The sequence below is a fragment of the Ornithorhynchus anatinus genome, chromosome 2 (assembly GCF_004115215.2).
Source record: "Ornithorhynchus anatinus isolate Pmale09 chromosome 2, mOrnAna1.pri.v4, whole genome shotgun sequence".
NCBI lineage: Eukaryota > Metazoa > Chordata > Mammalia > Monotremata > Ornithorhynchidae > Ornithorhynchus > Ornithorhynchus anatinus.
The window spans coordinates 49765448-49779657 of NC_041729.1; positions in this window are offsets into that span (position 1 = coordinate 49765448).

Here is a 14210-nt window from a genome sequence, read left to right on the forward strand (position 1 = left end):
GATTACGTTGAGTAAAAGCAAATTAATTCACACACATTAGGGGCTTGGATTCAAGGAAGGCAGACGTATCTTTGGGAGGACATTTTTCACGTGTCTCCATCTCGTTCTGCCATTCCGAACAAAAATTGAGAAAGAACAGCTTGCATTCAAACACTTTGGGATGAGAATTGCTTAAAACAGCAATATCAACAACAAAACCCCCACTAAGACTCATTTCAGAAAACAAAATCTAAAACAAATAGAGTTACGGCACAGCCTCTCGACCCAGACCAGAGTGAGTCTGTGTGTCCTGGGTGTGAAAGAAGGAAACACAGCATTAAATCTGGTGTTTGAGCAAGAGTGTCTGGTTGGGCAGGTGTTTAATCCTTTTGAAAATGGGATTGTCCTGATTGGTGGTTTCATTAGCAGCCAAGACACACACACGTGCACTAGCACACACGGGAGACCTCAGATGCACTCGCACAATCAATTTGTTCAGCTAAATGAAAACCAAATTTTGTCACCGATGTGTCAATTGGCCGGGCTGAGCAGATGAGGGAAAAATCACATAAAGCTATACTGGACAGCTGGTCTTGCTCTCTGCGGCATTCCATCACCACACAGATCGTCCAGGTCGCTGAGAAATTCCTATCTGTAATACACTGGATGTGAAAGATAGATTGAGCCCCATTCTTTTCCTCTGCGATTCTAGGACAACGCCCCGTAGAGTAGTACAGGAGTGTGAAATTTCACTCCAGAGAGATTCCTGTCTGGGTAAGAAACCTAAGCATGATGTGTTCTTCAACTGACAGATTTATAGCCACTGCCCAGCAGCTGTTTTGCAGCCAGGATTTAGGGAATAAAATTTAACTCTTCTACTAGTTAGAGCCTGAGCGTCCAACTCCAGTTTATTGGTAGGCCTCACTTCTTCCTACAAAAAATACCAGTGGGCGGGTCTCTGCTCAGAGCAGGTCTCTCTGCTCCTGCCCTTCCACTCTGCCCAAGCCAGCCTACCAACCTTCCTCTCTTCCCCGGCCTTCCCCACACTTCTTCCATCTCGCCCACCCCATTCCTAGTTTCATCTCCCTAGTTTCTCTGTCGCCGTCAACTCCATCCCATCATCCAACCAGCTTGAACAGACCCAGATGCCCCTTAATAGACACACACGTGGAGACCCGATTACCCTTTCCCATACACATTCTCTCTAAAGCAACCACGCACTCTTTGGTCGCACACAAAGGCGCGTACAGTGTGAACGGTGCTAAATGACAGGTAATGGGAACCACCGGCTTCTCAGCAGCCATCTACTATATTTTTTAATATTATTGGTAATTAGGAATATCTGGTTTTCATTTTTCGGTCCTCCAGTCACATCTCCCCACTCCTCAAAATCTCCAGTGGTTTCCCGTCCACCTCTGCATCAGACAGAAACTCTTGATCATGGATTTTAAGGCACTCGATCAGCTCCCCTCCTCCTCTTACTTTACCTCACTGATTTCCTACTCCAACCCTCCCCATGCACTGCACTCCTCTAATGCCTACCTCCTTACTGTAACCCGATCTCATTTGTCTTGCTGTCAATTCTTTGCCCACATCGTCTCTCTAGTCGGAGACTCCCTCCTCCTTCATATCCAACAGATCACACCTTTCCCCACCTTCAGACCCCAGCTACAAACACAACTCCTCAAAAAAAAGACCATCCTGACCAAGTCCTCGGTTTCCCAATTTGCCCCCCTTTCTGTGCCGCCTATGTACTTGGAAATGTATTCCTAAAGCACTCTGCCCCCAGCCTCATAGCAACTTCGTAATTATCTATTTCCCCACCTCTAATTTATTTGAATGCCCGCCAATCAATCGGTGATACTTATTGACCACTTACCGTGTGCAGAGTCCCGTATTAATTGCTTGGGATGGTACAATAGCATTGGTAGAGAAAGTTCCTGCCCACGAGGAGTTTACAGATTAGCATAGGAGATGGACATTAAAAAAAATCTTACAGATGGATATATGCATAAGTGCCGTGGATGGGGTGGAAATCAAAGCGTTTAAGAGGTTCAGACCCAAGTGGATAGGTGACACAGAAGGGAGAGTGAATAGGGGACTGAGAGTTTAGTCGGGAAAGGCCTCTTGCAGGCAATGTGCTTTTGAAGATGAGAAGAGGACTCGTCTGCTGGATATGAAGAGGGAGGGCATTCCAGGCCAGAGGGAGGACGTGGGCATGAGATCGGCAGTGAGAAAGATGAGTTTGAGGTACGGTGAGCAGGGTGGCATTGGAGGAGTGAAATATGTAAGTTGGATTGTAGTAAGATCAGCAAGATAAGGTAGGAGCGGGAGAGCCACTTATCTTCCCCAGCTCCAGTCCTTTGGAGAACTGTTCCCCCTGATCCTGACCACCAAGTGGGGCAAAGGAGGAAATTAAGAGAGGGGAAAGTCATGAAACTGAGGCCTGAAGAAGGGGCAAGGAAGAGAGGAGGTAGACAAGTTATGGGAGAGAACCGGGGAGTCCGAGACAGAGAGACAGAGATGGAGAGGGACGGTGAGTTGCAGAGTATTTGAGAACGAATGCCAGAGTAAGAGTGAATCAGATCGGATTAGCCAGGGTTCAAGCGCGGGGGTTGCGCCCTGACTGGCAAGTCCTAATAACGCTGAGCAGAAAATCAAACATGAAATTCACCCTCGAAAAAGACAATCACCCCACCTTCAGAGATGACAGCTGTGACTTAGCTGGAGTCCACGGGGCGCCTCCTCTTTCCTCTGGCTAGAGGGAGGCTCCAAATGCCCCTGTGGCTCCTGGTGGCACACATCCAGGAGAGTTTGGCCCACCTTGGCAACTGGCAATGAGACTTCTGCACACTTCATGGAGTTCACAGCAGAGGGATGGGGTCCTGGGGTGGAAGGCAAGAGAGCTGGAGGGGTTGGTCAGTGCACAAAAGCAATAGCCCACAACCTGGGTCATGCAACATACAAAATAATAATAATAACTGTGGTATCTGTTGAGCATTTACTAAGTGCCAGGCACTGTACTAAGTGCTGGGGTAGACACACCTCTGTCAGGTTGGACCCAGTCCCTGTCCCACAAGGGGTTCACAGTCTTGATCCCCATTTTACAGATGAGGGAACTGAAACCCAGAGAAGCGATTCACCCAGGGTCACGCAGCAGACAAGTGGCAGAGCCGGGTTTAGAACCTAGGTCCTGTCTCCCAGGCCCGTGCTCTATCTGCTAGGCCACGTAAGCGATATGAAAAGTGTCTCTTGTCTGTTACCTTATTATATTGTATTCTCACAAGCGCTTAGTACAGTGCTAAGCACGACTGACTGACTGACCGTCACGTAAGAATCCCCAGCACCTCCCCGAAGCCTCCGTGATCGGCTGGACCGGGAGCCCTCAGAAAAGAGAAGGCCCCAGTCAGGACTCACTTCGGACCTTTAGCTGCCCTGAGACAGGAAACAATTTTCTGATCCCTCCCATCCTGTGTGACATCATCGTGTAATGCAGTGATGTCATACATAACATTTTGCAGAAGCCATCCAAAAAGGGACTCTCTTTTTTTAAGGCATTTAGTAATAATTATTATTATTATGGCACCTGTTAAGCACTTACTATGTGCCACGCACTGTTCTAAGCTTTGGAGTAGTTACAAGGTAATCACGTTGGACACAGTCCCTGTCCCACATGGAGCTCACGGTCTTAATCCCCATTTTCCAGTTGGGGTAACTGAGGCACAGAGAAGTGAAGTGACTTGTCCAACGTCACACAGCAGACAAGTGGGGGAGCTGGGATTAGAACCCACGTCCTCTGACTCCCAGGCCCGTGCTCTTGCCACTAGGCCATGCTGCTTCTCACCTTTTAAGCACTTACTACGTGCCAAGCCCTACCGCCGCTCAAGGTAGTGACACTGGGCAAAAGTGAGTCGCGAGAGGCCAGGCTCTGCGACCTCCCCAACTTCTGCCCTCCGACTTATCGCCTTGTCCTGCTCCATCTCCCTTTGCGTGGGGCTGGGCCGCCACTTCCCTCTCTGATGACGAGTCCTGAGTTCGACCCCTCACCTGCTTTACCGTCTGAAGCGGGTTGCTGGGCTGCCCGCTCTAAAAGTGCCCCAGAAAGTAACCGGAAACCAGCACCGTCTCTAGACTGTAACCTTGTTGTGGGCCGGGAACATCTCTACCAACTCTGTGATATTGTACAGTGCTTTGCATATGGTAAGCGCTCAATAAATACCATGGATCGATTGTTTTCACCACACAGTGAAAACCTACACCCCCGCCCTTGTACCCCGTCTCAACCTCACCTATGGCCACGTAGGGTTAGGCATGTTTGGTCTCATGAGACAGAGCACACCCCAGTGAACATATGACCTATCTCAGCCCCTTATTAGACACTTCCCCTCACTCTCTATTTTTTTATGGTATAGGTTAAGTGCTTACTACGCGCCGGGCACTGTTCTAAGCGCCGGGGGAGATTCAAGCCGATCAACTGGGATGAAGTCCACGTCCCACATAGGGCTCAGAGTCTTATTCCTTGTTTTATAGATTAGGTAACTGAGAAGTGACTTGTCCAAGGTCAGACAGCAGAGAAGTGGTGGAACCAGGTTTAGAACCCAGGTCTTTCCGACTCCCAGGTCGTTGTTCTATCCTCTAGACCATTCTGCTACACGCTTCCCCGCCTACACACTTCTACACACTACCTATGTACTTCTCTACCTACACACCATCTCTCTCTTCCTATACCCACCCTCCCCCACCTCCACCCCATCACCCCAATCCCTTATTGTCCCCGCTCCCTCTCTCACCACCAGCCTCATATGAATTGCAAGGACACAAAATTAACTACACAAAACTTCTAAAACCCTAATGCCTCTTTCAAATAAAAATCAATCTCCCTAGTCATCCGAAGTCTCGTAATTGAAGCTCGGACCAAAATAATATTTCAAAGAATTTGCACAAAAGTATTTTATCACGGGTCTCTCTTGTTGATATATTTGCTTATGCAAGCCCAGGAAAAGTACAGTTGTTGCTAGAAGCGGTATGAAAACCAAACAAGACATTCTAAAGAGCATTTTAAAATTGAGTTTTTGACATTTTGAAATGGCCACTAGAATTTGTTAAACCGACTGAAAGAGAAATGATAACCACAATCCCAAATCCGATGATTTCTGAGGTTTGCAGGAGCTTGTGTTTCATTGGGGGAAGGATAATCAAGCAATCAATTGATCATATTTATCAAGCACTTACTGTGTGAAGAGCACTGTACTAAAGCGCTCGGGAGTATACGACATAACAGAGATGGTAGACATGTTCCCTGCCCAGAATGTAAAAGTTCCAAAGTTTAAATGCATGCAGATCAATACTATTTCATGATAAAGATAACATATTTGTCCTTCCAAAGCAACTGTATATTTAAAGTATTTGTATATGCTGTGCTGGTAACTAAAAAATGACCCCAGAAGTACCATAATACAAGTGAGCAGGGAAAATCATAGATCTGGTCGACGTGCTGTTTTTCCAAAGCCTCAGAAGATGGGGTGGCTACATTTCAGAGCTAAATTGGGTAGTGGGAAGGGGACAGGGGCTGTATCCAACATAATAAACTTGTACTTACTCCCGTGCTTAGAACAGTGCTTGCCATTGTAAGTGCTTAACAAATAGCACAAAAAAGAGGACGTTACCTCTCCCAGGATCTGAGATCCAAGGCCTAGTGGAAAAAGTACGGGCCTGGGGGTTAGGGGACCTGGGTTCTAATCCTGGATCTGCCACTTGTCTGCTGGCACTTGACTTCTCTGTGCCTCAGTTACCCCATCTATAAAATGTGGATTAAGGCTATGAACTCCATGTGGGACATGGACTGGGTCCAACCTGATTATTTTGTAGTTACCCCTGTGCTTGGTCTAGCGCCTGGCACTTTAGTAAGAGCTTAAAAGATACCATTAACCAAAAATAAAGCCTTATTCTTGAGATCTAGTACTCTTTTTGGTAGCTTTGAGAAGCTGTTAGGAGATATGCACTAGATAGGTATAGTTGAGGGAAGAAGGGAAAGATGCAGTTCAAATCCAGCTACGGTTGATTCCCAGTGCGACACTCAAACCCATAGATATAACCTTACAGTCACCGAGACAGTACCGTCTAACCGCACTACCTGTCTCACGCTAGTTGTGGGCAGGGAAAGTGTCTGTTATATTGATATACTGTACTCTCCCAAGCACTTAATACAGTGCTCTGCACACAGAAAGCACTCAATAAATACAGTTGACTAACACTGCACATGACCTGTCCCTGGGAGGACACAACTTTCTACTTTTAACCGTTAATGTCCGAGCAACCGTCACCTGAATGGCAAAGGGCCAGAACACTTGCATTACTCTATTTTCATGGGCAAAGTGGGCAGGAGATTCTCTCGCAGTGACATTTTAGGCGTAGGTACCGGGGGGGTTTTCCAAGTACGGAAGTGAAAAAAGGGTCCCCTTGCAATTTTGGAGGAGGATGGGCTGGTGTCAGAGACTTCTAATGGTGAACCTGCCCTGCAGAGGAGGAAAGGAGAATGAAAAGATGCCTGGCAAATATATGAAGCTGTAGGTTTGGGCACCTGAAGAATAGATCTTGATTGCTTTTTAGAGTGAAAGAACATGCAAACATTTTAAAGCTTTTAGAAACAAAGGCGTCTCAGAACTATATTAAAAAGTATTTTCTTCTACATACCTCTGGGATTTTACATGGGAGAAGTTAGGTAATTGTAATATGAATCATCCTTCAGATTTAATGTTTTCAATTCATTAAAACACACTTGCAAAACAGCTGAAGTACCGTTGATTTCCCATTCTGTTTTTGCATCGGATCTAATGCAGTGGGACTATGAATTAAGGTTTATGGCATACCATGCATCCAAAACAATATCATTTCTCAGTGATATGTGTGGATGATGGAGAGGGTACTATATGGTCCCAATTTAGACATTAGCAACACCTGGTGTATACTTATTCTAAAGAGAAACTACGAATGATTGGATTTTGATTTGATTTGTCTTCAAATCAAATGTAAACGTAACTATTACTAATGCAATAAGTGCTCAACATTCTGCAAAACGTAGAATTAGACATGGCCCCTGATCGGTAGGTGCAGGAATTAATTCAGGCCAGGAAATGACTTTAGAAATTAAGTCGCCACAGGGAATTGCAGCCATTACACACTGAACAGATAAGTGTAATAGCATCTTTCGATCACTGATATCAGAGTGATTTTATCACTGACCCTGGAAATGAAAGTACGTGACGTGCAAAAATGAAGCCAGCAATCATTCAGTCAATCCACCAAGCACGTGAGCTTTGCCTTTATAGAAGCAGAGACTGTAACTACATCTAAGTTTGCTTCTGTCATTAAAATTCCAAGCCCCACTAGCATCAAAAATACACTAAGGCTACTAACCCTTTGAAAAATATCAACCCCTCCTTCACCTTCTTCCTTTCCTATGAGAGGGCAAAACATTTTTTGAATGGGATCTTAAGATCATCCTTCCTTCCTCAAGAAAGAAGAGAAAAGTCTACAATTACAGTAAGAGAATTCCACCCGAAAGGTGTTGAATAAGGTTATTATTTTAGCAGTGCTATACTATTTCAGTAAGAGAAGTCTACCTAACAGGGGTAAATAATGTTAGTAGTTTAGAACTGATTCTTTTGTTTTATTTCATTTCAGTGGTTACCCCTTGTGATGCTTGCCCTTCGCTCTTTCGAAAATCTTAGGCTATGTGTCCCTACAATAAACTCCTCTCTTGGGATATTTTATGTATTTTGTTATTTTTCTCTTGTACAGTGAAAACATTTTCGGTGCCTTAAGGCAGGCGTAACTGCTATCCAAGCCTAAAGGGAGAAATAATCCAAGATACAGATGATGATAATGATGATAATGGTATTTATGGAGTGCTTACTTGGCACCAAGGACTGTACTTAGGGCTGGGGTAATGATTAGCATTTGTTTAGTCCTTTACTATGTGTCAAGCACTGTTCTAAGAGCTGAGGTAGTTACAAGCTAATCAGATTGGACACAGTCCCTGTCCCTCTTGGGGCTCACAGTCTTCAGCCCCATTTTCCATATGAGGTACCTGAGGCACAGAGAAGTGAAGTGACTTGCCCAAGGTCACACAACAGACAAGTGGCAGAGCCAGGATTAGAACCCAGGTCCTTCTGACTCCCAGACCCGTGCTCTATCCACTAGGTCATGTTACTCAAGTGGGACACAGTCTCTGTCCCAAATGGGACTCCCAGTCTAAGGGGGAGGGAGAACTGGTATTTAATCCCCATTTCACAGATGAGGACATGGAGGCAGACCAAGCGGGCGGGAGCAGGGGAATCGTGGGGTGGCTCTCCCCGATCCTCACCCCGGAGCAGTCCCCGTGCCCCACCCAGACCCACGTCCACCAACTCTACTGCCTGACCCACCTGCAGCTCGGGTCCTGCCCCATGGCTTCGGGCAGGAGCTGGCCCCACCTCAGGACCAAGTCCACTCTCTGGCACACAAGGCCACTGAAGAGTAGACCAGCTCCCTCACCTCTGGGGAATCACCGGGTCAGGGACCAAAATCTCCCATAACCACCCCCAAAACTGTCCTCTTTGAAACACTTCCATCCAGAGGAGGCAACACTTCAAATCTGGAAGAGGCATTTGGGCGCTTGTTCCAAGCCATTCTGCCATCCCTTCACCCCTGAGGGTGATCCTTGTTCATCTGCCCCACTGAAACTACTAAAGACTACATCAGTAAGTGACTAAAGTTGGCTAAATTATAACTTTAGGTTTTGTTGTAATTAAGCCAAGGGGAAAAGAAAGAACAGAAGCCCCACCTTTCACTGAGTCCAAAAACTGGAACAGATCATCATTAATGAGTAGCTGGAATAAGAAGAGCATCCTGCTCTGACCTACTTCATTCCAACTTGCAAAAATCTCCCACTGGCAAACTCTTAGAGGGCTAAATAAAAGGATCCTTCTTCCAGTCAATAAACAGATCTGTTACTCTGATTTGAAGAGCATCAACATCGATAGCATGACACTCTGAAGTTTATTCAAGCAAGATTCTTCACTGGGCTGATTCCTAATTTGCCTCACCAACTCTACTAATTGAACCTCGCCAAAGAAATACTGTAATACCGTAAAAGGGTAATCAACCACCTACTGTGGTGAAGCCATCTCTTGGTGTCTCTTCTTCAGAACAGAACCGTTTTTTAAACAGACGACGCCAAGACTCTCCTAGATCTTTGCATACCTGTAATCCTTTCTCCTCAACTCCACCACCTAGAGCAGCGAGTGGGGAGGGCAAGGAAAAGAAGAAAGTACAATTAACAGACCAAATATGGCCTGAAGTTTGAGCTCGGAGTAAAATGAGCAGAGCGGAGCCCTCCAAAAGTTCCGGAAGTTCAAAAAGGGACACCCCGAGGGCCGGAAAGGTTGAGAAGGGAGAGCACCTTAAGTCCAACAACTAGCTGGGGTGGAGAGCAGAGTGTTAATCAGAGACAGACACAGAGCTAGTCGGAGATTCAGGTGGAGAGCAGAGAGAAAGTCAAAATCTTAAACCTCCCTCACAATTTGTGGGTTTCAGCTACCGGTAAAAATCAAAGGAAATAGGTACTGCAATTTTCCCCTTGCAAGTAGAGAAGCTGCATGGCCTAGTGGATAGAGCCCGGGCCTGGGAGTCAGAAGATCATGGACTCTAACCCCAAGTGACCCTGGGCAAGTCACTTCACTTCTCTGTGCTCTCCGCCGCCGCTCTCTCCAGCGGAGGCCTCTCCTTCTCCCACTCCCCCAGACTCACCGGTAAGGGAGGAGGCGTCGGCTTCCTCCTCTTGCCCCGATGCCGCTTCCGCACTATCCCTCCTCCCCCCTCCCTCTCCTTCCCCTCCTTCGAAGCCCATATCATTCGCCTCTACCACCCACTCCAGTTACTTGTCGCCGTCATCTACCGCCCTCCCGGTCCCACCTCCGACTTCTTCAACCACCTTGACCCCTTTCTCACCTTCCTTCTCTCCTTCTGTCTGCCCACTCTGATCCTTGGAGACTTCAACATCCATACGGATGTACCCGACGACTCCTCTGCCGCCCGTCTGCTATCCCTCCTCGACTCTGCCGACCTCCTCCTCCACCATACCGCGCCCACTCACCGACTCGGTCACACCCTCGATCTTGTCATCTCCTACCGCTGCACTATCTCCTCACTCACCAACTCTGAAATCCCTCTCTCGGACCATAACCTTCTCACCTTCCTCATCTCTCACACTCCCTCCCCCTGCAAATCTTCGCTACTGCCCCACAGAGACCTCCGCTCTCTCGATCCCATCCGTCTTTCCAATAGCATCTCGCCTCACCTTGCCGCCCTGTCCTCTCTTCCCACTCTCGACGATCAGGTCTCCGCTCTCAACTCCACCCTCACTACTCATCTCGACTCTCTCGCCCCCCTTTCCCTCCGCCGCTCTCGCGCCACTAACCCACAGCCCTGGATCACCTCCTCCGTCCGCCTCCTACGCTCCTATGCTCGAGCTGCTGAGCGCTGCTGGCGAAAGTCCAAGCACCAAGCCGACCTCACACACTTCAAATTTATCCTTTCCTGCCTTAACTCTGCCCTCTCCTCCGCCAGGCAAAGCTGCTTCTCCTCCCTCATCGACACCCATGCCCGTCACCCCCGCCGATTGTTCCGGACCTTTAACTCTCTCCGTAGGCCCCCTGTTCCTCCCCCTCCCCCATCTCTCACCCCTAATGATCTGGCCACCTATTTCCTCACGAAAATCAACACGATCAGGTCTGAGCTCCCCAAAGTCACCCCTCCGCCTCTCCCCTCCCCCCCAACAACCCCCTCCCCTACTTTCCCATCCTTCCCTGCAGTATCCTCAGAGGAGATCTCCTCCCTCCTCGCAAGTGCCACCCCCTCCACCTGCGCCTCGGACCCCATTCCCTCTCACCTTCTTAAAACCATCGCCCCTGCCCTCCTCCCTTCCTTAACTTCTATTTTTAACCACTCAATCTCCAAGGGCTCCTTCCCCTCTGCCTTCAAACACGCCCACGTCTCCCCCATCCTAAAAAAACCCGCTCTTGACCCCACTTCCCCCTCCAGTTATCGTCCTATCTCCCTACTACCCTTCCTTTCCAAAATCTTAGAACGAGTCGTCTACAATCGATGCCTAGAATTCCTTAACTCCCATTCTCTCCTAGACCCCCTCCGATCTGGCTTCCGTCCCCTCCACTCTACCGAGACTGCTCTCTCTAAGGTCACCCATGACCTCCTTCTTGCCAAATCCAATGGCTCCTACTCCATTCTGATCCTCCTTGACCTCTCTGCTGCCTTTGACACTGTCGACCATCCCCTCCTCCTCCGTACCTTATCTCACCTTGGCTTCACGGACTCTGTCCTCTCCTGGTTCTCCTCTTACCTCTCTGGCCGATCATTCTCGGTCTCCTACGCTGGAGCCTCCTCCCTCTCCCATCCTTTAACTGTTGGAGTTCCTCAAGGGTCAGTTCTTGGCCCTCTTCTGTTCTCCATTTACACTCACTCCCTCGGTGAACTCATCCGCTCTCACGGCTTTGACTACCATCTCTACGCAGATGACACGCAGATCTACATCTCCGCCCCTGTCCTCTCCCCCTCCCTTCAGGCTCGCATCTCCTCCTGCCTCCGGGACGTCTCCACCTGGATGTCTGCCCGCCACCTAAAACTCAACATGAGCAAGACTGAGCTCCTCATCTTCCCTCCCAAGCCCGGTCCGCTCCCAGACTTCTCCATCACCGTGGATGGCACAACCATCCTTCCCGTCCCGCAGGCCCGCAATCTCGGTGTCATCCTTGACTCGTCCCTCTCGTTCACCCCACACATCCTATCCGTTACCAAGACCTGCCGGTTTCACCTCTACAATATCGCCAAGATCCGCCCTTTCCTCTCCACCCAAACGGCTACCTTACTATTACGGGCTCTCGTTATATCCGGCTAGACTACTGTGTCAGCCTTCTCTCTGACCTCCCTTCCTCCTCTCTCGCCCCGCTCCGGTCTATTCTTCACTCCGCTGCCCGGCTCATCTTCCTGCAGAAACGATCTGGGCATGTCACTCCCCTTCTTAAACAACTCCAGTGGTTGCCTATCGACCTCCGCTCCAAACAAAAACTCCTCACTCTAGGCTTCAAGGCTCTCCATCACCTTGCCCCTTCCTACCTCTCCTCCCTTCTCTCTTTCTACCGCCCACCCCGCACGCTCCGCTCCTCTGCCGCCCACCTCCTCGCCGTCCCTCGGTCTCGCCTATCCCGCCGTCGACCCCTGGGTCACGTCCTCCCGCGGTCCTGGAACGCCCTCCCTCCTCACCTCCGCCAAACTGATTCTCTTTCCCTCTTCAAAACCTTACTTAAAAATCACCTCCTCCAAGAGGCCTTCCCAGACTGAGCTCCTCTTCCCCCTCTACTCCCTCTGCCATCCCCCCTTTACCTCTCCGCAGCTAAAGCCTCATTTTCCCCTTTTCCCTCTGCTCCTCCACCTCTCCCTTCCCATCCCCACAGCACTGTACCCGTCCGCTCAACTGTATATATTTTCGTTACCCTATTTATTTTGTTAATGAATTGTACATCGCCTTGATTCTATTTAGTTGCCATTGTTTTTACGAGATGTTCTTCCCCTTGACGCTGTTTAGTGCCATTGTTCTTGTCTGTCCGTCTCCCCCGATTAGACTGTAAGCCCGTCAAACGGCAGGGACTGTCTCTATCTGTTGCCGACTTGTTCATCCCAAGCGCTTAGTACAGTGCTCTGCACATAGTAAGCGCTCAATAAATACTATTGAATGAATGAATGAACTTACCTGATCTGTAAAATGGAGATTGAGACTGTGAGTCCCGTGTGGGACAGGATCAGTATCCAACCCGATTTGCTCGTATCCACCCCAGTGCTTAGGACTGGACGTGGCACATGGTAAGCATTTAACAGATACCATTATTAATATTATTATTGTTAGATGGGCATTCTCTGATAGGTAGGGTCTGACCATTTCCAGCCCTTTGCGCGCGTTAAAAGAATCAATCAGTCAGTCGATCCTATTAGTTGGATGCTTATTCTGGGCAGAGCACTGTATTAAGCACTTGGGAGAGTACAATATATCAGAGTCAGTAGGCGAGTTCCCGGCCTCTGACGAGCTTACAGTCTAGAGGGACTATGTAGAGAGCACCCCACATAGAAGCAAAAGTGGGCTTAAGTTTAGGTGCTTAGTACAGTGCTCTGCACAGAGTAAGCATTTAATAAATACAATTGAATGAAAATGGGCTGGTGAGGACTGCCCAGAAATTGCGCTTGGAGACTGAGTCTCCTTCCTCTCTCTACCCCAGTCACGCCTAGCACCTTCAAATAGGTGGGGAGAGGGAGGGTTGAGAAACATTTCTTTTTCCATCCCTGTGAAACACTGGGGATGTGTGATCCCCAGCTAAGGATGTGCAACTCAGGAGCTGTTTGCTTTCTAGAAAACACAGTGGGTGGTTGTTCGGTTTTTTTCACTAGCTCTGCTGGTCATTTTCTGAAATGGGTGTTTCACTAATTGTCTACTGGTCTGTAAAAGTACCATTTTCACCAGATCTTTGGCAAATAACATGCTTCATCGTGCACTCTAGCAAACCATCTGTCGTTCTTCGTGCGCTGTCTTACTCCCAAAGACATGCCTGCAGTGCTAATCCCCATTCCAAGCCCAATCTAAACACCGAAACTAAAAGTACTACCAAGTATTCATTCATAGCAGGAAACCAATATGGTACATTTTCTTTAGATGGTTTTGCATTATGAATTATAAAATAACTTTACGCTTTCAATAGCCGCTTCAAAAACACAATGCCAACGATCCATAATTTAGATAGAAAGAAAAGCGTTTTAAAATGGCACTTATTAAATGCCTCAGGATCATCTTGAGATTGTAAAATAAATCTTGACATATGTTAAATACAGACGGTACCGAAGTTTTTAAGCGGAGTAGGAGGATTTAAACTTGCATCTACCCCAGCGCTTAGTACACTGTTTGGCATGTAGTGAAGGGCTTAACAAATTCCAGAATGATTATTTTTAAGGGCTACAGTTTAGAATGGAAAATCAGGTCCTAAAAGAAAGCATATTTTCTCTTCCTTCTGTGTCTTACATTTTGGAATTCGGGAGAGACTCCGGTGAATGCAAGAAGTTGAGATATCAGAACCTCATTCCATTTGCGGTTTCCTTTTCACACTCGGTTCAGTCAGTGTCCCACGGCACCC